Here is a 23,879-nt window from a genome sequence, read left to right as displayed (position 1 = left end):
TGGGTCCTGAGGGAGCCTGGCTGGGGCAGGCCCTGGCCTGGCTGATTGTGCTCCTCCCGAGAGGCCGGAGCGATTCCCAGCCCTGGCTGTACTGCCGGCTCAGCCCGGCAGACACAGTCACCTCAGGGGGTGCAGGCTCTGAGTAGTGCTTACCTCAAGAGGCTCCCGGAAGCAGTGGTATGTCTCTTCTCCAGTTCCTACATGGAGGCGTGGCCAGGCGGCTCTGCATACTGCCCCATCCGCAGGCACCCCCTGCAGCTCCCATTGGAGCATGTAGGAGCCAGAATGGGGCTGTGACAGAGTAGGGAGTGGGGACGATTGACCTGGGAATGTTGCGTGGGGGTTTTACTGGTATTATCTGCATTGGTGATGGGATAGCAGGGTGTGACTTCACTTGAGGAACGATACCCGAGCATGTAACCTGAGCCAGGAGAGGACTGGGGCCAGGTGACACCTTCTGCCCAGGAAACTGGATAAAGGCTGGAGAAGGAGCCGGGGGGTGTGACTGGCTGGGACAGCTGGAGGGGTATCAGTTTGGAGCTGGCTGGGGAAAAGGAGGGAAGCCTAGACCGGTGTCTGGGCTCCCTGCCCCCAAGATGGACTTACTGAGGGTTCCTGTTGTCTGTACCTACAAGCTCTGTTTTGGATTGTATTCCTGCCTTCTAATAAACCTTCTGTTTTACTGGCTGGCTGAGAGTCATGGTGAATTGCAGGAATTGGGGGGTGCAGGGCCCTGACTCCCCCACACTCAGTGACAGGGGCCATGCCACGGCTTCCAGGAGCCGCATGGTCCGGCCCCAACCCAGCTTCCCGGCTACATCCTGCAGTCCATTTTCAGGTACAATTCTCATTAACCCAACCGGGGTTCTATCCGTGGATCTAGAATGATAAATGGCCCTTAATTTTTAGATATATTAAATATTTTTTAATCAAATGGGCTATCAAATAAAGTTTCAAGACTTTCTATCTTATCATTTATTTCTTACACTCATATAAGACAACTTACGGATGGATTAAACACGAATGTTTTGAAATGTTTCCCGGGCAAAACAATAATCCTCTAGCTTAATGAAAAAGAATAAACATAACCCTTCTAAACGCCTATCAAATGTTTCCTTCCCTACCAGCTTAGCTTTTGGTTTTTGTGTTGCTAGACTGATTGGAGGGGTCTTGATCTGCCCACAGTTCTTTGTTTAAAGCTTTCCACAAGTTAATTTTCCCAGGGTCATGCCGGGTTCTTTCACTATGGTCACAGCATTTTCCTCAAAGATATTTTCTGCAATCTCTCTGGCTGGCTGGCACTTACTCAGGCTCCTTGTTTAAATAATGTTGATGGTGGAAGCACTCTGCTGGCCTCTTCAATAGGATTTTTTAAAAACAACATCAGCTTTTCAAGCCTATCCTGCTCTCCATACTCAAGTAAAACTCCCACTGAACCTTCTCAGTACCGTGTAAGGACCACTGAGTACAATGGCTGTTTTACAGGAGTAAGGACTACAGGATTGCACTTAGTGAAAGTGTATTGACTTTTAAATGCTAACAGTTCAGTTCTATCAAAACATAGTTAGCAAAAGATGATGTTAAAAGCTGAAACGTGTGTGTAACGGGCCAGATCAAAAGCCCATTGAAGTAAATGGAAAGACTCCCGCTGATTTAAAAAAGCTTTGGATGAGGTCCTAGGTGTATAGATCAATGAGAATTTTTAACATTTGCTACAATACAGTAGAACCCCAGAGTTACAAACACTTTGGATTGGAGGTTGTTTGCAACTCTGAACAAAATCTTATGGTGGTTCTTTCAAGTTTACAACTGCACATTGACTTAATACAGCTTTGAAATTTTACAGAAGAAAAATGCTGCTTTTAAGCATCTTAATTTACATGAAACAAGCACAGAAACAGTTTCCTTACCTTGTCAATTTTTAAAAAAATCTTTCCTTAATTTTTTTTAGTAGTTTATGTTGAACACAGGACGGTACTGTATTTGCTTTTGGGGTGGGGAGGGACTCTCTGCTGCCTGATTGCATACTTGCAGTTCCAAAGGAGGTATGTGGTTGACTAGTCAGTTCATAACTCTGGCGTTCATAACTCTGAGGTTCTACTGAACATTATTTTGAGAATAATTCATAAAATTGTTCAATATTTATTATAAAGAAACCTGTTAATATGAAAATGTCCCTCTGCTCTTGTCACTCTGAACTTTCAAATTTCAATATAATTATCTGCAATGGGCCAAACCCTGTGCTGCCTTCAGGAGACAGGTGGGGAAATGAATGGTGGTTTATGGGGTAAGGAGTTGTGTGGAGCCAATTGCAGAGGAAAAATGTTCCATCTCTCAGGCCCCACTTCAGGAAGGCAGGTAAGCATCTGCTTAAAGTACATGTCTAAGTGCTGTCCTGAATAAGGATGTCTTGCTGAATTAGGAATCCCATGCTTAGCAAGCATCAGACATGATAAAGACCATGATGTTAGCTTCCCTCCCACAGCCAAAAAACAAAACTGTGCATCCGCCCACTGTGTGAGAAGAGTGGGGATTTTCTGGTTCCACCACTCATGTTGCTCTAATTTACAACAGAAAACAGCAAAATGCATGAGTAGATGTTGCTCCTCTAGGGTCAAGTAAAGTCTTCAAGATTCTCCTAAATACTGCACTGCTTGTGGCATGCCATGTTTGTTCTTTTAAATCTGTGGAAATACAGTACAATCAAACAGACTAAAGGATTGCTGCTGTGAATACTCCACTAAAATAAAGAGACAAGGCAGGTGAGGTAATATCGTTTATTGGACAAACTTCAGTTGGTGAGGGAGAGGTGCTGTGGAGCCACACAGAGCTCTTCGGGTCAGCTCCCTATTTCTCTCTTACCAACAGCAGTTGGTCGAATAAAAGATATTACCTCACCCATCTTGTCTCTAATATCCTGGGACCAACACAGCTACACTGCAGTTCAAATAAGACAGGTGTGTCTATTTCATGAGGGGAGTCTCCAGATGCATGCATTTGTAGTTATTTAAGTTGAATGATTCCACAGTCAATTGAAATAACAGGTGTCCATTGCTGGAGTATTACTGACCGTTTTATGGGTTAAAAATAGTATTGAACAGCTTGTGGGAGGCCTGGGTTTGATTCACAGTTGCCAATCTCTTGCTACTAAAGCCAGCAGAGATTAGGAATGCTGTGCAAGCAGCTAATATATCCACTCCTCTTCCTCAGCCAGGAGGAAGGGTGGTCAAGAAATAGCATTTCAGGTGGAGGGAACCTCAGGACTCCTGCAAAACTGAAGGTTGTCTTTGGTGGGGAAACAAATCATTATGAAGTCATTTAAATACTTTCTTGAATCATTTAAAAATCTAGAATTCTGCAATAACATTTAAAGTTGGATTTAAGAGTCCCAACAGTGTCAGGGCTTCTGACTGCAACAGGCAACTCCAGTTTTTGGGAATAAAGCAACTAGTGACTCCAAGTGATACTTAAGTAAGGTAAGAAGTCTATTGTTGGCCGCTCTGAGAGAGACCAGAAACGAATGGAGACAGTAAACCCATTGAATAAGACTGTAAAATGCTGTACAATGAGTTAAACGTAATGGGTCAAATTAATTCCTGGAGGAACCATAGGCTTCAGTGGAGAAACAGCAGGAATGAATTTAGCTCAGTAATGGTTAGTAGGATTGGGCCATCAGTGAGGGAAAGAAACTATATTGAAAATATTACTAAACAGGAAACCACAGAAATTAGTGTACAATGAGAGTGTTATGGTGAAATAACCTAGAGCAGGTATGCATCCTGGTTTAAACACGGAAGCTTGATTTTTCAGAGGTACTGAGTAGCTATCTTTCTGATTAACTTCAGTGGGAATGGGGCGGGGGGTGGGGTTCAGCACAGCTGGGGGAAAAGGGCAAAGCCTTGTGATTTGTTTGCAAATGGTGCAGAATCTTGTTAAAAATGAATAACTCATTACAAAAGCACATTCCATCATCTCAGTATTGTGTTGCATTACAAAGTTTCACAACAAAGCAGAAGTTCTCAGGTGGTAAAAAGAACAAAACAACACAACTTTGTTCCTGTGAGTCTGAAGATGCAAAGGTTTCCCCTCTCTCTCCACCACCCAAATTCTTGGTAAAATAGGATATGGAAGTCTGATTGCCACCAAACATTGTTTGAGAATTGGGGAAGACTTTTACAAGTCATATTGTTTGCTGTGTTGTGGTAGATGTCTTGGTCCCAGGATATTAGAATAACAATATAGGTGAGGTTATATCTTTTATTGCACTGACTTCTGTTGGTGAGAGAGAGAGAAGCTTTCAAGCTACAAAGAGCTCTTCTTTAGGTCTGAGAAAGGTATTCAGAGGGTATCTCTACACAGCAGACCCCCCCACTGGCCTATGCCAGCCGACTTGGACTTGTGGGGCTTGGGGTTGTTTCATTTCTGTGTAGACATTTGCGCTCAGGCTGAAGCTGAGACTCCAGGAGCCTCCAACCTGCAGGGAACTAGAGCCTTGGCTCTAGAGTGTGGAATCCCTGTCACTGGACGCTTTTAAAAACAGGTTGGCCAAACACCTGTCATGATGGTCTGTGTTTACTTGGTCCTGCCTCAGTACAGCAGGATGGACTTGACTTCTCGAGGTTCCTTCCAGTCCTATGTTTCTATGAGCTGGGTGTCACATGGGCATCTCTCCTGTAATGGGCTCATGGATCCTGGTTTAAATGAGTCTGTAATGTGAAATGTTTTGTTCATGAGCCCAGGTAGTTTATTGGAACACCAAAGACACTCACAGAACAACTAATGTCCTGAACATATGAGTGGTGTTACCTTGGGCTTGTCTTGGACCATTTTCCTGGTTAGTATTTACCTTCCTTTGTGTAGAGACTGGCTACCAGAGTCTAAGAAATCCTCTCTCTCTACTCACTGAAGGCCTCATTGTCTATATATGTTGTTCAGGAATGAACTTGAAGTAATAGTTACATGGGTGAAAAACTGTGTGTGTGTGTGTGTGTGTGTGTGTGTGTGTGTGTGTGTGTGTGTGTGTGTGTGTGTGTGTGTGTGTGTGTGTAAAATCAGGTCCAGTGCCACCTCTGAATTGGCAGAAGGGCAGCTCCCTCTCTAATGCTCCCCAAGGGCATATTCCATACTTGTTTCTGCCCTTCTTTTTCCAAGCAGCTTTCTAGGGACCCAGCAGCCAAAGCTTTTGCCTCTAAAGTCCCTTTGGCTGCTTTCCTGCTGAGGTAAGCTTATAAAGAGAGAGATTGGAATGCTAATGTATTGGCCATAATCCTGTTTTTTGTTGATGGCAGATTTGTGATAAAAATTGGCCAAGTTGTCATTATCTTCCTTTCAGAAATTCCAGCTGAATCAGGGCCTTCTCGTTTCAGAGTCCATGTCTAGGTACCTCCCTCCTGGAGGATGTCGTCTGGAGCCACTCTGTAATACTTTTGCTTAATGCAAGGTCTTTGTAATGGTCTCATCTAGTATTTAATCATTTGGCTTCCCCTTTTCACTAGACTTTCCTTTGTGATATATATATATATATATATATATATATAATGTTTAGATGCCTTAATCTTGCTGAGACCTTGAGCTAATTCTTTAACTCTAGTTCCTCATGGGCTAAATCCTGCAATCCTCACAAAGTTCCCATCCAAGCAATTCTCCGCAGGCCTGCAGAATCTGGCCAGAGGCTGCTAGAAGGAGTTTTCCTTGAGTATGGGCTACAGGCATTGACCCACAAGAGGCAACAATTTCAATAATTGAGCCAATGGCTCAGGAAGACCAAGACATCTTAACAAAATATGTTTTATCAAAAGAGATAATAACCATGGTGATGGAGTGTATAATGCTAGAACCAGGTATCTGGGGAAGGGAATGGTATTTTTAGCAGCCATGTGCTATCCCAGTGCCAAAGGAAGTGTCTGTAATACACAATAAAGAGCAAGAGGGGGGAGGGATAGGTCAGTGGTTTGAGCATTGGCCTGCTAAACCCAGAGTTGTGAGTTCAATCCTTGAGGGGGCCATTAGGGATTTGGGGATTGGTCCTGCTTTCAGCAGGGAGTTGGACTAGATGACCTTCTGAGGTCCCTTCCAACTCTGATATTCTAAGAGTAGGTCCAAAGGAGAACTTGCAGAAATGTATTGAGTAGGCTGCAGTCCAGTGCTTGCTTAACAAAAAGACAAACCCTGAAATTTGCACCAGTAGAGCAAGTGTTAAGATAGCATTGTGCAAGAGAGATCCCACAGATGAAATAGAACTTAATAATATTACAGGCAGGGCTGAATTAACTCACCTGGGGCTATTAGATTTTGTGGGGCCCCTGTATACAAGTCCTTTTCCTAATTTAAAACAAAATGATCACAATTAGGGCATCAAGGTTATTAACCCTGTACTAAACTCACCTTTTAATTAACATAAAGCCCTTCTGTGGTTACATTTCAGTCTTAAAACACATAGAATATAGTTATTTTAATTCAAAATAGCCTACTTCTTACCTTAGAACAGCTGTTATATTAGTTTCTTTCTGGGAGGGACATTTCCCAGTTTTATGACAAAATCTTCAAAATAAGACTGCGGCAATATTAAGAGTATTAAAGACAACTGAAGTTCTAACATTTTTCAGAAAATATATTCTAATCTTTACAAAACACTGTCACTTAAAATATTGCAAGTAGGGAATAAAATTATTACAGCAAGAAAATGATGTAGCAGAATGACTTAGACGTGGGTCTGAATGCTAATGCTGGTATTTATGATACCGGCAGGCTGTATTCAGTGTCAAGGTGCAAATCTCTAGAATTTAAAGTGTCATATTGGCTGTATGTTACATGGTCAGGAGACAATGGAACTACACAGCATGAAATAAGAGAGATTACAACAATGTGGTGCAAATGTTGTGTATAATTAGAAATGTTAGAACAGTTATCAAAGTCAATGAGATTAATCATAATTAAATCTAGGCAAAATAAGATTTGCAGAGTTGATTTCATTGTACTGCCCTTTTATCATAAGCCACTTAAAATGTGTTGCTAAAGTCTTTGGTAGAAGGTAGCAAACAAGATTAAAGGGGAAGGCATGACTTGGAGACCTTACTTCAGTGGAGAAAACTATATTAGTTGTAGTTAACTCTTACAAAGCATTTTCATATGTAGATTTGAAAATGCTTTGCAAAAAAGACATTCTCCCTTTTACCGATTTAGAAGCTGAGGCACAGAGTGGTGAAGTGATTTACCTATGTCTACACAGCAGCTAGCTGACAGAACTGGGAAGATAACCTAGACCTCCTGACTCTCAATCCAGTGTAATAGAACAAAAATTGAATTATACATTCAAATTCCAGTTTTGTTACAATATCATGGGCGAAATGATCTCTCCCTCTCTCTCTCTCGCACTGCAATGTGCCTTCCTTTTCCATTGTAGGTCTTGAATAATTCAGGTGAAAGTTTATTTCCATTAGTACCATTAATCCTGAAAAATATAAACTAGGCAATAAATCCATGAGTGCTGCTCCTCTGAGGGTTTAATGGGATTCTTTGTGACTTCTGGCACTGGATCAAACAAGACACTCCTATGATTATTACTGTTCTTTGTTTGGGTAGTGTCTGCAAGGTGCTAAACAATTTCCAGACATAAAAGAAGACGGGTTGCCTTCCCTAAGAGTTTACGAGGTAAAAGACAGAGGAGAGGAGAAAAAGATACAACATATAAGGAAAGTGGTCAAGATAGTAACTGGTAATGCTTTAATATCACAATTTTTTAAAGATACACAGAAATACCACTACCACAACCTAGCCAAAATTAGTCTAAATGAATAATCTGTGACGTTTCTATAATTTAATTTATAATCATGCAGTGAGTTACTTTAACAGTGATTGTCCTAAGGGTAGAAAAATACAGTTTACAAATAACATGTCAATAATAAAGCACTACCTTGTTAGAAATGTGCCACAGAAAGCACCAGGATAATATCATGCTTAAATCAATAGGGAGCGAGTCAATGATCAAGGAAAAGAAAAGATAAAAGGCCAGTTTTTTATCCACTTGTCTGCGGCAACTTTGGTACACACATCTGTGCATGGACATTTCTTGTACTAGCCCTTTGTGTGTGCAGGTGATATACAAAGCCAATGTATCTGAATGGGCTTTGTGCATACAGCTTTGATTACCTGTAAACACAGGATGAAAACTTTTAAAATGTGTGAGCAAATGTTAATGCAACAGAAGTACCTGGACGGTTATGTGTACAGGCAAAATTACACCTGCACAGCTGGAGGCCAGGTTAAAGATCCAATGATAATTGACTATAAGTGAGTAATACAAAAAACAAAACTCCACAAACATTGTAGGGTTTGTTAGTGAGACTGATGGCCTTGGATCTAGATAGGTCATCAATTCAAATCCAGCCCCGGTCAGTAGTGACCAAAAGTCATATGAAGGTTTTTCACAAGCTCCATATTAAATAAATTTGCTGGTCTTATCTAGTTAATGTCTACCTCATAAACACCATTACCACAATTTAGATAATGGCATAGAGAGTATGTAACCCACACACCTCCTGGGTGTGGTGGTCTGTCCCATCTAGTGGCACTGAGACCACTTAGAAAGAGTTAGCTAAGTGCCAGTTGGCTTTTAGCTCATGTAGTAGAGGCTCATGCACTAAGCTCTAGAAATCCAAGGTTTAATCCCACCCGCCAATGACTGGGGTCTGTCCGTGTTAGAAGTACACTTATAAAGTTTGTGGGCGATACCAAGCTGGGAGGGGTTGCATGTGCTTTGGAGGATAGGATTAAAATTCAAAAGGATCTGGAGAAATGGTCTGAAGAAAATAGGATGAAATTCAAACAAGGACAAATGCAAAGTACTCCACTTAGGAAGGAACAATCAGTTGCACACATACAAAATGGGAAATGACTGCCTAAGAAGGAGTACTGCAGAAAGGGACCTGGGGGTGAGAGTTGATCACAAGCTAAATGAGCGACCAGTGTAACACTGTTGGTTGGGGGGGGAAGAAAGCAAACCTCATTCTGAAATATATTAGCAGGAGCGTTGTAAGCAAGAAACAAGTTAGTAATTATTCCACTTTACTCCAAGCTGATTAGGCCTCAACTGGAACTGTGTCCAGTTCTGGGTGCCACATTTCAGGAAAGATGTAGACAAATTAGAGAATGTCCAGAGAAGAGCAATAAAAATGATTAAAGGTCTAGAAAACATGACCTATGAGGGAAGATTGACAAAAATGGGTTTGTTTAGTCTGGAGAAGACAGAGGGGACATAAAAGGCTGTTACAAGGAAGAGGGAGGAAAAACTCTTAACTTCTGAGGATAGGACAAGAAGCAATGGGCTTAAATTACAGTAAGGGAGGTTTACGTTGGACATTAGGAAAAACTTCTTGTCAGGGTAGTTAGGCACTGGAATATATTGCCTAGGGAGGCTGTGGAATCTCCATCATTGGAGATTTTTAAGAGCAGATTAGACAACAGATGGTCTAGATAATAGTCCTGCCATGAGTGCAGGGGACTGGACTAGATGGCCTCTCGAGGTCCCTTCCAGTCCTATGATCATATGATTCTTTCAGTCTTTGTCCTCTATAATCATCTGATTCCGGAGATCAGTGGCTGCCCCTGCCTCACTGAGGGAGGTGGGTTCTGTCCACTTTCCCAGTTACCAAAGGCCAGAAATGTTCACTTATGGGAGAAGTGAGTGCTGTCCTGGGAGACAGCTTTACCTAGGTATTTTCTTCTTCATTCCCATTTGTTTTTTCGTTTTTTTTTTAAATCCCCAGTAATCAGTTGATTCCAGTGTCCTTGTGGTCCCCCTCTTATCTGAGAGGGGCCATTGCAGTTTTGGTAGATGGAGCCCCTTTAATGCAGGCTTCACCTGCCAATGCAGGAATCCAATAGGCCAGCACCTGGGCTGACAAAATGCAACTACTGTACTTCTGAACATGAACCCATTTGGAAGCCTGAAGTTCAATAACATTTTGGTGGTATTACATTAGATCAGGGGTAGGCAACCTATGGCACGGGTGCTGAAGGTGGCACGCAAGCTGATTTTCAGTGGCACTCACACTGCCTGGGTCCTGGCCATTGGTCCGGGGGGCTCTGCATTTTAATTTAATTTTAAATGAAGCTTCTTAAACATTTTAAAAACCTTATTTACTTTGCATATAACAATAGTTTAGTTATATATTATAGACTTAGAGAAAGAGACCTTCTGAAAACGTTAAAATATATTACCAGCACGTGAAACCTTAAATTAGAGTGAATAAATGAAGACTCGGAACACAACTTCTGAAAGGTTGCCGACCCCTGCATTAGAGCTTGTCTGAATGGTGTGTGTGTTCGCACCAGTGTGTTGTGGCCTGTGTGGACCCTGCTGATGTGCACTAGAAGTTCCTTAGCACGTTAACATTGTACTGTTTGAAATTAGACTATATTAATATGAATCACAGAACTTTTAGTGCATGATAATAGTCCTGAGTTCTTCTGGGAATGATGCTCTGACTGTATGTAGCACTGTGTGTTGTTACTTCCTCCCTACTGCTTTCCAGAGGCAGCTTGCAGGAAAGCTGTTGAAATAGGTCTTCCTGCCTCTATCTAGTTCAAGTTGGTCACGTTAGAAGGATAGTCATAGGTACCAGAAAGGGGTATACCTTTGATGTATATTGCTTATTCAGAAAGTGCAGGCTACATGAAACAACTTCAGTGAGGTATGAAGGTTAAATTTACACATTGGACCAAGCTCTGCTCTCCTTGAAGCTAATGGAGTTAGTTTGAGGGGACAGCCATGTAGCTATGAACAGAATTTGGCCTATCATCTGATTTTAATTTTTTTAATTTTTTTATTTTACAGTTTTGAATATAGTAGTTTCAAATCAATTTACCTGGGAGGTCACTGATATAATCATTAACCCTCTTAATGATGGTAAAAGTTAATTAGAGTGAACTATTGTTTTCAGGTACCTCATCATTCAGGTTCCAATTATCACCTCATTGTCAGTATTATTCCACTGTGGTATCTTTAGCTGCTATTAAACACATCTTTTGTAGTTACAACACCACTAAAGACACAGAGCCCGAACAGATAACATATCTCAAGTGTAAACATTACATGGGACAGTATGCTCTGTATCTCAATACTGAGTAGATTAAATCTAACAACAAACCACAAGGACTGAAGCAGGGGAAAGAAGATTTTCCTGATTAGTTTATGCTCTGAGTCAACTGAAAAGATCTGATAAAGGAAGTTTAAAAATGTAAAATCCTAAATGCAAAGTTAATATGCATTAAAGTGAAAATAATAAAATAAATTAGTTATTGTATTTGAGTAGTGAATGGTAGGTTGCATTTGCTTTTTTCCTTAGTTTTCTCAGTTTAACGTAACTGTTAGTGGATTCTAAATACAAGGCTTTCTCAGTCTCTTAAAAATGATAAAAGCAACAACGAATCCTGTGGCACCTTATAGACTAACAGACGTTCTGCAGCAGCATGAGCTTGAATGTGAACTTCCACTTCTTTCAGATAAAGTGGTGGGAAATTTCCATTATATGGTTTATATAAGCAAGCTAGAGAAGCAAGATAATGAAGATTAGTTATTATTCACCCAAAGCTCATCATCACATGCTGCGCTTGTTAGTCTGTGCTAGTCTACAGGATGCTGCTGTTTTTTTCAGAGATCCAGACTAACAGAAGAACCCCTGATACTTAAAAATGATAATTTATCTGTAGTTTGATTTCATTTTAATCTAACAATTCATTTCCTCCTATTTTAGGGTGTGTCTAGACTATAGGTTTTTCTAGATGAGGATAGAAGGTGGACTTTTAAAATGCTGTAAAAATACCTGTAGGGTCTGTCTCTTCCAGCTAACGTGTAATAATATAACATTTCAGTGGTGTGGGTTTAGAATGGGTATGCAGTTTTAAATTTGGACATAGATGGGTAAGTATGGAGTAACATAGAACTCGGTGGGAATGGGGTGTGTGTGGGGGGGAAGACAGCCTAGTACAGATGGAAAAGAAAGGAAGTGGAAGACTGTTTACAGATGGTCACTTTTCCTGTAAAGTCTCAACATAATCAAACATAGGCTGTAGTAGAGCACAAAGCAAGGACTGTGCCTTGGCAGTTTGGCTTACCTCTCAGTTATACCAGTGTTTTTTATACCGGTATAAATCCATTGACATTAATAGAGAACTCCAGATCTATACCACTGTGAGGAGGATCAGGAACTCTGTGTAAAAGTTCTTGCCCTGTAAGTTTAAGTAAAGCCTTGTCTAGGTTAGGACAAAAGGTTTCTTTAAAAAAAAATTACCTAATGTATTTTAGCCAACATGTTTTAAAACCATAATTTAGACAGGGTAATGATCCCTTCTTGTGATACTTCCTTCCCTCCCTGATGTCAATTGACAGAATAACATGGACATAAGCAAAATGGGTTGCTTTGGTTGAGGATTCTCGGCCCCTCAGAGGATCAGGCCCACTTTGTAATATTTGCCATTACTTAGAGTAATGAGGTACAGAACAGAGATATATGACCGGGGCATCAGGAATATCCAAGTTCTAATCCTGGCTGTGACATTGACTCTTTGTGGCTTTAGGAAAACCACATAACCTTTCTGCCTCAGTGACCTCATTTGTAATATTGTGACCATGCTTAAACTTCTTTCTCCCATCACATGGGTGTCTGTTAATAGGCCAGATCAGGCCTGCACAACATACGGGCCGCATGTAGCCAGTGTGGGCTCACTGTGCGGCCCGCGGGGGGTGAGTAGGCAAGCAGTGGGGTGGAGCGAGCCAACGGCTGGCTGACTGGCCAGCCAGCCATTGGGTGGGGTGGTGAAGAGGCCAGTGGCAGGCTGGGGAGTGAGGGTGAGCCAGCAGCAGCGGGCAGGGGCAGTGGCAGTAAGAGGCCAGCGGTGGGCAGGCAGGTGAGCTGGCAGCGGGGGGAGCAGGTGAGCCAGTGGCGGCAGCGGGTGGGAGGGCTGAGGAGGTGAGCAGGCGGCAGGGGGATGACGAGCCGAGCGGGTGGGCAGTGGCGGGGGGGCAGGTGAGGTGGGGGTGGAGGGCTGAGCAAGTGAGCCGGGGGTGGGTTGATGAGCCGAGTGGGCGGGCAGTTGCAGGGGGCAGGTGAGCCAGCGGCGGGGGAGGGGGGCTGAGGAGGCGAGTGGGTAGCGGGGGGGTGAGTAGGCGAGCTGGGTGGGGGGTGGGGATGACAAGGCAAGCAGGCGGGCGGGTGAGCCAGCAGTGGGGGAGGGGGTCTGAGGAGGCGAGTGGGTGGTGGGGGGGTGAGTAGGTGAGCCTGGCGGGTGCGGGGATGATGAGCCAAGTGGGCGAGCAGTGGGGGGGCGGGCTTTATACTTGGGCGGTGCTGGGGTGTATGTGTTTCGGCAGGGCCGGGGGGTTTCAGCCCTCAGCTGTTTTCTTTGGAGTAATATGGCCCTCACTGCTTTACAAGTTGTGTAGGCCTGGGCCAGATCCTCAATGTGTATGAATTGGCATAGCTCCTCCATTGACTTGAGCAGAACTAGGCTGACACTTACCAACTGAGAATTCAGCCCAACATTTGCAAAGTTCTCTGAAGATGAACAGTGCTGCCTAGGAGCTAATTATCACTGCTGTTGATCTTTGATACAGGACTGAGCAAGCCTATTGATGTTGCCATGTTGTGGTTCACATGGTTACTCTGTAACTACACCCTTGACCACAAGAATTGCGTATTTGGTTTGAGTGCAGGGGTTGGCACACTACCGCCCAAGGAGCTTGCGCTAATCAGCTGTATGGCAGGACACGGCAGCCAGCTCAGGGGAGGTGGAGGCAGAGCGAAGGTGAGCTGGTGTGGGGGGGGCGGGGTGTGGAGCTGTCGGCAGGTGCTCAGCCCCCACCAATTTTTCCTATGCTTTGGTGGCTCTTGGTTGGGTTGTTGTTGCTCCACTGGCACCCCCCCATCCCAATATTTCAGGTCTCATCTGGTCACTCTACCTAGAGCAGACAGCCAGGGACTAATGGTGTCCTGCCAGGGGTCTCAGCTGGTGTAAAGATGTGACCTCCCATGGCGCCTCAGGGATCTTCTATGTTTCTGGGCATTTTTGGAACTTCAAAGTATGTTGGTAGTTTGCCTGGGGAAAGGAAAGTTTGTAGGGAATTAGCTCCATATCTTCAGGCTCAGAAGATACATATATATTTGGTAGAAGCCAAAATAGTGCCAGGCATGACAAGAATTGCATTTCCGCTTGTGAGTTCCCTTTACACCTCTTTCAGATAAAACCAAAATGTTACCAGCAGCTTTATAGTCTGTTGGGCCTGTCCCCCTGCTGGGGAACAAATCAGTCAGCCACACCCAACTCTGTTTTAGCCTTCAGTGCAGGCTCTTCTATTGCTCTGCCCCACACCATCACTTTGATCGATCAGTGCATCACTTTGATCGATCAGTGCCTCACAAAGAGAGCACCGATCACAGAACACGTTATTTGTGTTGTTCTAGCCAATCCCTCAGCCACCCGCTGGCCAGGCTGCCAGTGATACTGCCCCCCCCACCACAAAAAAATATTAAAGTAGCAAATTCTTGTCCTGACCTGGACTGGTACTGCAAGGTCCTCTACCGCCCCAGTAGCTTAAGGGGCCCTCTCTTAGCCTCAGGGGGACCATATGGCCTTCTTACCCTCTTGCGGACTTCTGGCATTGCTCGGGAAAGTATTTCTCTCTCATGCCCCCTCCCCCTTTGCCTCAGGTGGGTCCTACTTATATCTTCCAGCTGTGAATCAGAGCCAATCATTAGTCGCTGCTTAGTTGGATTAGCTGATTCCCAACACCTGCCTGCTGTGGGCTTTTCCTTAGGCCAGGGCTTGCTGCTGTCTCACTCCTCAAGCCATTATAAGGGCAGATTGCCCTGCTACAGGGGCCTGTTGGTTCTTTCAGATAGACAGGAAGCTGGGGCCAACACCCATACAGTGCTTGTGTGGTACCTTGCTTTTTAGTTTTTATATTAGTCGTGTCTAGAAGCACTAATGTCCTGTCCCTTAGACCACACTTCTGCTTCATCTTAAGAATATTAGAATCCAACACAAAACAGCATTTTGGGAAATGGATATTTTTCACTAATCTAAACTAAACTAATAAAACCAGACACTATGGGTTAGATTCTCCTGTTTGCCAAGTTCATTTTGAGTCAACTTAGAGTGGCTGGAGACTTGTACTGATGAATTCCTGCATACGCTCTGCTGCTAGACTCTGCCACATTGTGTACTGCAACCCCTACTTTTAGTATAAGGGGAAGAAAGGAAGTGTGCTGGGGAGGAAGAAAGGGAGGGGTAGTATCAGAGTAAGGCTCTGCTACAGCTAATTCTTTGCTGGTATGGAACCACAGCCAGCCATGTAAGATAAAGCCATACCTGATGACTGGCTCCCTGTGGGCCCCCACCTCTCTACTGCATTGAGAATCCAACCTATTTTTTTTTAAAAGGTCCTCTCTTTAATTAAACTGTTTGCCACCTTGTCTTTTGTTTGTGAAATCTCATGTAACATGGTTCTACAGTCAGCGGGGCCTTTGCCAGGGAGTCAGATAGGAGTGGTGCAATGAGTCAGGATATGAGTTTTCACCTCTGAAGCTATGGCTTCAAATCTTGGCCTAGGCCTCGGATAGGAATGAGTGTACATTAACGCCACTAAATAACTGGCATTGTTCAAGAGAGGGCTCTGGATTGAACTCAGGGTAGCTGCAGGTCAGCACTGAAATACATTGATAGAGTTATGTGTGTGGAAGGTTGCCCAGCACCTCTGCTCATCTTTGGCTCAAGCTGGTTTCTTACTGTATTCATTCACTTGCTTTTTTTTTTTTTTTAAGTCAGATTCTGTGCAGAATCTTCCTCCACCCCAATCTACAGGTGTGTTGGGAAAAGATTAATATTATTAATGATGCATCCGTCCTGTGCTGGCTGCTCCTGTGTACACAAAGGAGACTTACACTCCCCTATGTGGAAGAGAGAAGCATGGTATTACTTTGGAAAACTTCTCCTCCTCTTTGTGCCAAAACTAGGTTTTGTGGAATTTCCTACAATCTTGAGTAGCAGTGCAGGTTCAAAGCCACAGTGGAGCACGTCTTTCTCCTCAATGCAGGTTGCCACTACAAAAAACACCCTGTATACCAGGGGTAGGCAACCTATGGCATGCGTGCTGAAGGCGGCACGCGAGCTGATTTCAGTGGCACTCACACTGCCCAGGTCTTGGCCACCGGTCCAGGGGGCTCTGCATTTTAATTTAATTTTAAATGAAGTTTCTTAAACATTTTAAAAACCTTATTTACTTTACATACAACAATAGTTTAGTTATATATTATAGACTTAGAGAGAGACCTTAAAAAAAAAAAAAAAAATTACTGCACAAAACAAAAAAATAATAAATAATAATGATGACTCGAACACTCACTGCAGCTTCTGTTGCCTGCCTGCCTGTGCCTTTTGATTTGAGCCCTTTTTGTCCTGTGGGACACGCGCACCACACCTCTTCTCTGTCCTGTGTGAACCTGCACTGCACTCTTTCTGCTTGCAGTTGCAGGCAGTGCCCTCTAGCTGCTGTCTGGCAGGTCTTTAGTGGCTGAGCCTTTTGGCTAAGTCACACATAGTTTAAAATGGATTAAGAACCCCTTCTTCTGGGGTAGAAGGTCCAACAGGGCCTGTCCCTGTGCCTTTGTTAATGTCTTTAGCCCTGTCTCTGGGCTCCGTTCTCAACCCCTTCTGGGCTAGCTCTAAATCTGTATCTGCCTCATCTCTTGGGGAGCTGGATTACCTATGCTGACCGGAGAACCCCTGTGTAGGCATAGGCAGGGTCTTCACTGAAGCGATACAGTAGTGCAGCTGCACCACTGCGTGTTTTAATTGTAGACATCCTTTACTTTTATTGGATGCAATTGCTTCTGCATTTCCTTAACCACTTCTGTTAAATAAACAAATCAGACTGTTATGAGCCTGCTATTGTTAATCTATCCTGAGGCTTTTCTTAAAAATATGGATCACAGTGTCATTGCATTACTTTGCTAGCTATCCCTTGTTTCTAGATTTTATCATCTCACACATCTGTTAGGGTTGTCTGATTTCATAATTATTTTGCCTGAAATCAGATGCATATTTCACTCTATTCAATAAATATGCCCAGAGATTGCTTTTTGGATAATCAATAGCTGCCTGATACAGCTAGTTCTGGAGAGAAAAAATTTAATTGGTATATGGATAATCCTGTTGGTCAGTAAAGTTGTGTATTTAATTAAAGTATTGACATTTTGTTGCTATAGTAGTGGTTTTCACATTAGAACTTTGCAGTTTGAAGCAAGGTATCTGCTGTTTTGATTGGGGGTTTTTAATGTTAAAAATTAGACTTTTACTCTACCTTAGAGGTCTAATTTCATACAAACTTGTATTTTGCATAGAGAACCAGATTTAGTTTTAGTATTTCTTTATTTTCATTTTGTTAAATGGAGGGAAATTCTCTTGTCTTCCACATAGAAGCCACAACACTTCATAGAGAGTTTTGCCATCACCTTCTCTTTCTCCTTTTGTTTATCTAACACCTTTGTGAGATGTTTAGAACCCTTCCGCTCAATAGAAAACATTTGTTTGGCATCCTCTTCCTGTGATGGATACAACATGTGAGGAGTTGTCTGGCACACCTGACCCCATCCTACACTTCTTAGGAACTTGCTTATTCTGATTTAGTAACCTGGAGGAAAGCTTCCAAAAGAAATTAATTAGAGAGACAAAGTGGGTAAAGTAATATCATCCATTGGACCAACTTCTGTTGGTGAAAGAGAGAAGTTTTCAATCTTACACAGAACTCTTTTTGAAAGCTTTCTCTAAAATCACATACTCCCGTAATTCTCTTGTTCTTTAGATGCTTAGCAACCTGCATTCCTGCTCATGTTGTCTGCTTTCACAGTTGTTTTACATGGACATTTGAAACCAGCTGTGAAGTGTGCTTTGTGCCATAAATATGCCCAGGAACGCTATACTCTCTGCATTACACCTTGTTTGAAACAGCAGCAGAAGCAAAAAAAGTTGCTGTTTTTGTTCATTGACAAGAGGACCAAGCAGGCTGTAAATGTACTCAGTATTTCATAACAGTAAGGGTACAGAGAGAAATAAAACATACAAAGCTATTTGAGACTGAAGATATTTAAATTCAGTGCACATGTACTTTGATGTCCATTCCTTTCATGTAGGGGAAAAGGCTGAACAGTGGTTATACACAGTTCATTTAAAAAAAAAAGAAATGCCCCCAGACTTTATTTTCATCACAGTGTGCACAGACACTGGCCTACAGCTTCTTTTAGTATTGCACACTGGACTGAAATGGAACCATTCCTGTTCTTTTAACTAGACAAATATTTAACTTGCCTCTTCAGATCACTATACTATCACTGTTCAGATATTCAGATCTGCACTTTGCCAAAAAGCCTGGCTGTTTTTCAGTCCTGTGCAGAGTGGAACTGCCATCGTCCCGTTATGTGGGGGAGGGAGGATTTTGAGGGATTGGGTAGCATGGTAGTGTGTGTCATACACCCTATGGTTGATTTACAAAGGATTATGGCCTACTACTGTTCTGAGCTAATGGAGTTATTCCTTTAGCTTAGGTAGTGGAGGTTTGTGCTGAAAGTCCCGGGCTCAAATTGGCTGGTTGTGGCAGCAGTGGTTACAACTGCGTACTGTGGAACACCGCTTGCCAGGGACTCCTTCCTTTATGGTTCCATTTGGGGGCAGGCAGGAGGTGGTGCCTGTGCCTTGAGACTGGAGTAATGATTGCAGATCAAGTCTGCTGAACAGAGAGACGGGAGGCTTAAAGTTAGGCTCCTAAATACATATTTAGGTATCTAAGCACATGTGGTCTGATAGAGTTGCTGAGTACCTCCGGTTTTCACTGACTTCAGTAAGATTTGTGGGTGTTCAGCACTTCTGAATATGGATTAAACCTTTAAACTCAGGGACCCATGTGTAACAATTCTGACCACTGCGAATAACAAAATACTGCCTAATTCAAATGCTACAAAATGTGGCAGCCACCAAGGGACAGCCACATAGATAGGTACAGCATGAAATACCACAAGTGTATAACAGTGCTACTCAAATACTTGTGTATATAATAATGCTGACCCCATACAGTCTTTCTTCAGCATGTATAATGAGGCCACATGTAACATCTACAAATCTATTTATGCATCTACATATAATGCCGTGATGATTTTGGAAATTTGTCTGTGCAGTTTATGAATTCTAGCTGGTATTATGAAGTTATGAAATTGCTGTATTACGGAAAGCCCTCAGTTGATCTGTATCCACTGTTGCTGCCAAGCCCCGTCACAGATGTACGCAGCACTGTGAACAATCAAGAGTACCTAACTTTGAGGGTTTTGATTGAACAATATATATGCTAAAGGTTTGCAGGTGGAAGAAAGTACATCCTCTTCCTGCCTGAAGGGTAGGAGAAGTAGAGGAGTGGAAAATTCCCAGATATAGGACGAAGAAGTGAGGTGATCAAGCAGGATTTTAATAAAGTACTCATTGGAGAGATACAGGAAGTTTGGGCAGAAGAAAGAAGGGCACAGACTAGCCAACGTTGGAGGAAGCAAGTTGGCATAGGGCGAAGGCTCCATGTTTCAGAAAACAAGCCATGCACTGGAGGAGAAGACTGTGGATAGATCTAAAGGACTCTGACCCCAGCCCAAAGAATGCCATGGAGTGGTGAGGAAACTGAAGCAGGGAAATGTGTGTAGAGTTGATTATCTTTGTATAAATATATGTATTTCTCATGGGATTAGGTAATGAACAATAGCGTGTTAGATTTCTGGGCAAAGTATCTGCGTGTTAAATGCTACCCCTACCATGTGGACTCTTGAAAAGGGAAACCAGAAGGCTCCCACCTTTGGGTGGAGTTCTGTGGGAAGGGCATATTTAAGCTACGGCAGAGTCTGAGTCAGCACTGGTCCCTGGGACTGTGCAGAGGGTTCATGTGTTTGCAGCATTAGGATGGGGTGCTAGATAGAGGATCTGTGCCCTGACTATGCCCGGGGAACCTGACAGGGAAGTAACTGGACTTTGTTCAGACTCTGAGGCTTAAAACACCCGAGATCCAGTGATTGGGACTTCTCAAAGCAATCTGGTTAGCTGCTAGTTGGGGCACTTCGTTGTCTCTGTGACAAATGCTATGAGATATCTGCATATATACTTGTATAGAACAATATTGTTCCAAATAAATGTGTTCTCCTTGCTAACTGTGTACAAAACTATAGCAATAGTGCACCAAAGATCTCTGTAATGATCTGTTTATGAAACATTTAGCTGAAGAACTTTATGTACTGTTCACTTATCTGTGTGCTGACCTATTAGAAATACAAATGAATGCTCATGAAAATACTGGGAAGTACAGAAAGCTAGAGGTACAATTCATGCTCTACCTGGAGAAAACTAATGAAGAGGTTTTATCTGATGTAAGATGCGACAGAACAGAATCCTATCTGGAGGATGGGGTCCCCCCACACCATTGCAGGCTTCTATTCTTTTACCAAATATTTCTAATCTATTCCTGCCAAGCCATTTCAGGTGGAGAGAGCACTCTGTGTCAGTTGTCACTGATATAATCTCGATAACTTTAAAAGCATATTTGAAGGATTTCATAATGGCATCTTTGTATGAAAAAGAGGAAAGAGATGAGTTAAGGGGGAAGAATGAACAAATTGAAATTGCAACTTCAGGAAACCATATTGCAGCTTAAAAGCGTGAGTGTGGAAAGAAGTCGGTGCTTTGTCACCATACAGGCTACAAGATCTAATACATGTTAATAAAAGTAAACCCAGCAATAAATAAATTCACAAAGTGATTCACAAATCATCTCTGATCTTTTTTTAATTCCTTTAATTTATGTTTACATTTTAGGTTTTAGCTTTAGTAAAATGGAATGAAAGCAAATCTTAAAGGCAGGAAACTAGACCAGGCAATTTATACAGAAATGTATGTCACTGAAAACTTTCCTGATTCTGTTGGTTTAGAAGTGCAACAGGGAGGCTTGTCTGGCTGTGGGCTGGAGAGCCTGAGGCTAAGCCCACCTGATTATAGTATGAGCCCCACCTGAGGGGAATGAGGCACATTTCCCATAAAGAGCAGAAGTTGGCTGAAATTATGGGAATGAGGGCCAGGCCTAGGTGGTGATAAAACCCCACTGGGGAAAGGGCTGGAGAGAGAGCCAGGCAGAAAGCTCAGAGTAAGGAAAGCTCTCCAGGCAGAGGCCTGGGAGAGATAGAGGGTATGTCTACACTGCAATTAGGGTTGCCAAGGTGTCCGGTTTTTTACCAGAACGCCTGGTTGAAAAGGGACCCTGGGGTCTCCGGTCAGAACCGCTGACTGAGCCATTCAAAGTCCAGTTGGCGGTGCAGTGAGGCTAAGGCACACTTCCTGCTTGCCCTGGCTCCACGAGGCTCCTGGAAGCGGCTCCCAGAAATGGCTGGCGTGACCCTGAGGTGGTCAGGGGGCTCTGCGTGCTGCCCACATCCACAGGCACTACCCCTGCAGCCAGGGCTGGCTCCAGACCCCAGCATGCCAAGCGCGTGCTTGGGGCAGCGTGCCGCAGGAGGCATGCCTGCGGAGGGTCCACTGGTCCCACGGCTCCGGTGGACCTCCTGCAGACGTGCCTGCGGAGGGTCCGCTGGTCCCGTGGCTTCGGTGGAGCATCCGCAGGCATGCCTGCGGGAGGTCCGCCGGAGCCGCGGGACCAGCGGACCCTCCGCAGGCACGTCTGCAGGAGGTCCACCGGAGCCGCGGGAACGGCGACCGCCAGAGCGCCCCCCGTGGCGTGCCGCCCTGATTGGGGCAGTGCAATTCCTAGAGCCACCCCTGCCCGCAGTTCCCATTGGCTGTGGTTCCCGGTCAATGGGAGCTGCAGGGGTGGTGCAGGGACATGTTGGCTGCTTCTGCGAGCCACCTGAGGTAAGTGTCGTCCGGAGCCTGCACTCCAACCCTCCTCCCACTCACCCTGAGTGAGTAAGCAAGGGTGTGGGAGAGTGAGCAACAGAGGGAGGGGGAATGTGGGAAGGGAGGGGCTAGGGTTGCCAACTTTCTGATTGCAGAAAACCAAACTGCAATGTAAGCCCAAGGTTAGCGGGACTTCAGTCAGCTGACCAGTGTTAGAGACCCTGAGGGTTCTACAATAATTCTTAACTCTGTGTTAAGAATTTTCTAATCCAGGCTTGAACCTAGGGCTCTGGTGTCCATACTGCAGAATGCAGACCTGAGTCAAACTAACCATATCCCAGGCTCCTGAAATGTGGTTGCTCTATCTCTTTGACTGTGGTGCACTATGAGAGAATTTTACTGCCTGCCCAGCATGTTATGGGAAGTTTGAACAGCCTGCTGAGCAACATGAAGGAGACCCTTTTTCCTTAAGTTCTCTTGCTTGTGCTTTCACTCCTGAGTCAGGAAATGGGCAGAGCTTCCATGAGGCATTGGTGGACATGGTGGTGGTGTTTTCTGACCCACTAATAGAATTTATGATGGAGGGGGAGTTACCCAGACAAGGCAGACTTGAACTGGCTGATGCTGCTCATGACACTCGGTGTAGCCGCTGATGCTCCCTACACAGACCTGTGCTTCTGGCGCAGATCCACAAGCACAGAATGGTGGCATCAAATAGTCATGCAGACCTGGGATGATGAGCAGGGGTCCAAAATACTCGCATAAAGAAAGCTACATTTCTGGAGCTTTGTGGCAGCTTTCCCCAACCCTTGAGTGTAAGACACACACATGAGGGCACCATTGCTGATCCAGAGGCAGGTTGCTATAGCCATCTGGAAGTTGGCTAACCCAGACTGCTACAGGTCTGTTGCCAACCAGTTTGGTGCTGGAAAGTCGATTGTGGGTAAAGTGATGGTGGAATTTTCTGAGCTAAACATGTGTGGTTTACCCAAGGTGGCGGGCATAAAAGATATTCTTGAGGTAATTGCAGGCTTGGAGAGAATGGGGTTTCCAGACTGTGCCAGGGCCATTGATGGGACTCATGTGCCCGTAATTTGACCTCCTCAAGGAAGATATGAATACATAAATGGCAAAGGATACTACTCCATTGTTACGCAGGTCCTCGTGGACCACAGACAGCAATTTATGAATATTAACATGGGCTGCACTGGAAAAGTTCGTGACACCAGGGTGTTTCACCAATTGGGAGTCTACATTCCTGGACAGGCTGTGGCACTAGTCCCACTAAATGACATGGTCATAAATGGAGGTACTGTCCCTACTGTTATTCTTGGGAATCCTGTGCATCTCCTTTTGCCTTCGCTTATGAAACCGTACCCTGGCAAAAGGCAGTTTAGTTACACTCTCAGCAAAATGTAGAATGCTCGTTGAACACATTTGGCAGACTGCAATCCTGTTGGAAATGCCTACAGACCCATTTGGATGCCAATGTCATCAATGCTGTCTGCACTGCCATGGCTTGTTGTGCTTTTCACAATCTTTGTGAAGCAAGAGGTGCGCCATTTCCCTCTGAATGGACTTATGACAGCGATGGGCTGCTGAAGTGGTACACTCAGCCAGAAAGTCCACCTACCGCAGCTGGAGCTGGATGCATCCAGGCAATAGAAGTCAGGGATGCTTTGTTCTCCCACATTATGGACTTGCATGGCTCAAGGAAAGAGTGGGAATGGTACCTCCGTGAATGTGCTTGTGGGGGGATGGGGCTACTTAATTGTAGGAAGGGTTCAGTGCATGGGGAGGGATGGAAGCTTGATTGCCCTGGAATGTAGTTATGAATGACATGATGACTTATGAAATGGGGGGTGGGTTGCAGTGGGGATGAGTCACAGTATGGATTCATATAAGGAAGCAATTGAAGTGTGGATTGCTGTACCTAGTTGTATAGAGGAATAGCG

General features: G+C 43.9%; 1 protein-coding gene and 1 long non-coding RNA gene across 2 annotated transcripts in view; one reads left to right on the top strand and one right to left on the bottom strand.

The window, feature by feature from the left end:
* The first annotated feature begins 3,359 nt into the window (after positions 1–3,359).
* THSD7B (thrombospondin type 1 domain containing 7B) overlaps positions 3,360–23,879 on the top strand; it is a 733,398-nt gene continuing 712,878 nt past the window's right edge. Inside the window, exon 1 of the mRNA XM_039494616.1 lies at positions 3,360–3,476. The gene's annotated coding sequence lies outside the window, so the exon portion shown is untranslated. The remainder of the gene's footprint in view (positions 3,477–23,879) is intronic.
* On the bottom strand, positions 6,279–14,677 carry LOC120374645. The gene is made up of 3 exons (XR_005586194.1): positions 14,551–14,677; positions 12,115–12,228; positions 6,279–6,321 (listed from the first exon to the last, which is right to left on the bottom strand). It is a non-coding gene; the product is annotated as an uncharacterized LOC120374645 (long non-coding RNA).

This window comes from Mauremys reevesii, linkage group 11, assembly GCF_016161935.1.
Source record: "Mauremys reevesii isolate NIE-2019 linkage group 11, ASM1616193v1, whole genome shotgun sequence".
In the NCBI taxonomy this organism is placed as follows: domain Eukaryota; kingdom Metazoa; phylum Chordata; order Testudines; family Geoemydidae; genus Mauremys; species Mauremys reevesii.
This window is presented reverse-complemented; position numbering and strand designations above follow the sequence as displayed.